The sequence below is a fragment of the Eriocheir sinensis genome, unplaced genomic scaffold, assembly GCF_024679095.1.
Source record: "Eriocheir sinensis breed Jianghai 21 unplaced genomic scaffold, ASM2467909v1 Scaffold705, whole genome shotgun sequence".
NCBI classification, from domain to species: Eukaryota; Metazoa; Arthropoda; class Malacostraca; order Decapoda; family Varunidae; genus Eriocheir; species Eriocheir sinensis.
In genome coordinates, this window is record NW_026112060.1 from 212,461 (window position 1) to 216,115 (window position 3,655).

Consider the following 3,655-nt stretch of genomic DNA (forward strand, 5'->3'; position numbering starts at 1 on the left):
CCTTTCCTTCCCATCCTTTCTCATCCCATCCCTTTCCAGTTTCTTCCCATCCTTTCTCATCCCTTCCCTTGTCTTCCCATCCTTTCTCATCCCGTCCCTTCCCTTATCATCCCATCACTTACCTTCCCATTCTTTCTCATCCCATCCCTTCCATTTCCTTCCCATCCTTTCTCATCCCATCCTTCCTTCCCATCTCATCCACTGTAATTCCACCTCAAATCCCTATCTTGCTAACCTACATTATGCATCCCCAGAGAGCAAGTCCCTCCGTCCTGGTGCTGGATGAAATAGGGAAGATGGAGATGTTTAGCACCAGCTTTGTGAGGGGCGTGAGGCAGGCCATCGACCCTCCTCAACCCTCCTGGCCACCATCCCCGTCGCCAAGGGCAAGCCCATAGCCCTGGTGGAGGAGATCAGGAGCAGCCCAACGTTCATGGTGGTCAATGTAAGGCTTGGGGAAGGGAGGAGTGGGTGTGGTGGGTGGTGGGTTGGAGAAGTGATGTAGTGGATGAGTATATGTGGTGGTGGATGTACAGCGTGCATGGGTGATTTCTGCAGCAAAGTTCGCGCATCGAGATTTGCCGCATAACTTCATATTTGCCGCCCATACCATCATTAACACACAGGAGGCACTAATCATGTGTCTGAGAGTGACGCACATCTTTTTCTCCACTGACTGGTGTGAGGGAAGGAGGGTCTAAATCTCTCCCGTTCCTCCTGTGGGGGTTGACAGTTTGTATTGCCTTGAACAATTTAGCCTGAAACTTCACCTACATTCTTGTGTTTCTGCCCATTTTGCTGGATTACATAATGGATGGAGAACATAGAGGAGGCAAAGCACTACCAGCAATCACTGATCTTTACATTGCTGGCCAAAATGAAGCCTCTTCTTCCTTTGGAGGTCATTTATTAGTGACTTCTTCTGCACGCAGTAAGACCTGCAGCCAAGGTCATGTTGCAAAGTTTCTTGCACTGTACGCAGCGACACATCACCAAGAAGAGTGTGGGTTCATTCTTTCAAATTCCTGGCTCTAAGGCGAGGAGTGACGTCAAGCTATCGTCTAAAGACGTTCCTGCTTTTATGAAAAAATGTTTTGGTTTCCCTGGTTGTTCCTTAAGGAGTGTGACCAAGCAAGGTGGAGCAAGCCCCTAGCACTTCGCCATAGTCCAAAAATCAGATTAATATCATAGATCCCACATGGGGATTGTATCAGATATTAAGCTGATAAGAACAGATACTACACTTTGATCTTAGCCTTAAATCAGTGGATCAAGGTGCTCACTGTTCTAAGCTTCAGTCATTAAGCTTGCAAATTTCCTTATTACTGTGCACGGCAATGTAAAGATCAGTGATTGCTGGCATTGTTTTGCCTCCTCTATGTTCTCCATTCATTACGTAGTCCAGCCAAAATGGGCGGAAACACAAGGATGTAGGTAAAATTTTAGGCTAAATTGTTCAAGGCAATACAAACTCAACCCCCTTTAGAGGGACGGGAGGAAGGGAGACCCTCCCTCCCTACCACCAGTGAGTGGAGAAAAAGATGTACGTCACTACCAGACACACGATTAATGCCTCCTGTGTTTTAATGATGGTATGGGAGGCAAATATGAAGTTGTGCAGCAAATCTCGATGAGCGGACTCTGGCGCAGAAATCATTGACGTACGATGTAGTTTGAGAAATGTGGCGATGGTAAAAGAAGAAGAAGTAGAAGAAGAAGAAGAGGTAGATGAAAAAGAAGTGGATGAAGAAGAAGAAACAAGAAGAAGAAAAGAAAAAAATAATATCAAGAACAAGAATAAGACTAAGAAGAAGAACAGGAAAAAGAAGTAGAAGAAGGAGGTGGAGAAGAGGAAAAAGAAGAAAAAGAATTAAGGAAAGAACAAGAACAAGACCTCATGATTACTATGATTTTTCTCTTTGCTAACTGCCAGAAAAACTATGACTGGGGGTGGCAATTTTTCTTTCATGACCTTGTATGAGAAATTACTTGACCTCCTTTCTCTTGACAAACCTATAGGAAAACTGTAATTGGGACTCTCTCTCTCTCTCTCTCTCTCTCTCTCTCTCTCTCTCTCTCTCTCTCTCTCTCTCTCTCTCTCTCTCTCTCTCTCTCTCTCTCTCTCTCTCTCTCTCTCTCTCTCTCTCTCTCTCTCTCTCTCTCTCCTTGATTTTTTTCCTTCTCTCCATTTCATGTTCTTTCTCTCTTCTGTAGTTTGATTCTCTCTGTTTGTCTGTCTGTCTCTCTGTGTCTGTCCATGGCTGTACTTTTCCCTTGATGGACCGGAAGAAAAATTGTATGGATGGGATGTGTTCCTACTTTCCCTTCTGTCTGACAAACCTGTAGGAAATTTTGTACAGGGTGGAGATGTGCTTTGTACTTTCCCAAGACTTCCATGTGTTCCTTCCTCTTCCACAGCTGACCAGAGCCAACAGGGACGACCCGGCTGTCCTGGAGAAGATTATTAGCACGTTAAGAACCTCTCTCGAGAAATAATGTTTGCTGACACCATCTACAGGACCTAAGAACCTCTACAGAGAAGTGATGTTTGCTGATGTCAACTATAAGACCTAAGAACCTCTACAAAGAAGTAATGTTTGCTGACACTGACTACACTGCCTAAGAACCTCTATGAAGAAGTGATGTTTGCTGATGTCAACTATAGGACCTAAGAACCTTTACAAAGAAGTGATGTTTGCTGATGCCAACAACAGGACCTAAGAACCTCTATGAAGAAGTGATGTTTGCTGAGCTTTAATAAAAACACATGTGCCTGCTTCTTGTTTAGTGAAATCCACTCAACTATGTGTTTGTGTGTGTGTGTGTTGGTGTGGGTGACAGAGAGAGAGAATGTTTAGTGCCGGGTTTGAAAAATGGTTTGAAAAATGTGGAGATGGTAAATGAAGAGGAAGAAGAAGGAGAAGAAGAAGGAGGTTAAGAAATAGAATAAAGGGAAGAAAAGAAAAAAAAGACCACAAAGAAAAAAAAAATGAAAAATAACAAAAAAAAAAGAACAAGAACAAGACCTCACGATTGCTATAATTTTTCTCTTTGCTAACTGGCAGAAAAGCAATGATTGGGGGCGGCAACTTTTCCTTCATGACCTTGTATGAAAAATTACTTGACCTTTCTTTTGACAAACCTAATAGCAAAGAAAAAGGTAAGGAGAGCGGAAGAAAATAAACGGAAAGGAAGGGACGGCAGGGGAAAAGAACTGAGTGAAGGAAAGAAGGGAATGGATGGAGTGGAGGGCCAGGGAGAAGGGAAGGGAGGGAAGATTAATACCCGCATTACCTTTCCTAAGCCCTGAGTGACGCCTGATATCGGCACGGCCCTCACTGTCCCTCTCTCTCACAGCGGCGGCGGCGGGCATCCCTCAGCCTTCTACCACCGCTCTGTTGATGTTCCTGCTTAGACTTTTCTCGCCCCCTTGATGTTCCTTTCCTCCTGTCCGTTTTCATTTTCCTCCTTCCGACCAACTTTTCTCTCCTTTTGTCATCTGTCTCTTAATCTTGATCCTCCTTCCCTCCTTCCCTCCTTCACACCACTTCCTCTCCTCCTTCCATCCATCTTTTGTCTGTCTCGTAATCTTGATCCTCCTTCTCTCTTTCCCCTCCTTCACACCACTTTCTCTCCTCCTTCCATTCATCTTTTG

At 44.4% G+C, this 3,655-nt stretch overlaps 1 non-coding gene and 1 pseudogene across 1 annotated transcript; one reads left to right on the forward strand and one right to left on the reverse strand.

Moving 5' to 3' along the window:
- The first annotated feature begins 242 nt into the window (after window positions 1-242).
- LOC126994016 (cancer-related nucleoside-triphosphatase homolog) lies at window positions 243-2,776 on the forward strand (annotated as a pseudogene).
- On the reverse strand, window positions 1,085-1,275 carry LOC126994020 (U2 spliceosomal RNA). Its single transcript, XR_007748740.1, has one exon. It is a non-coding gene; the product is annotated as a U2 spliceosomal RNA (small nuclear RNA).
- Window positions 2,777-3,655: the final 879 nt, after the last annotated feature.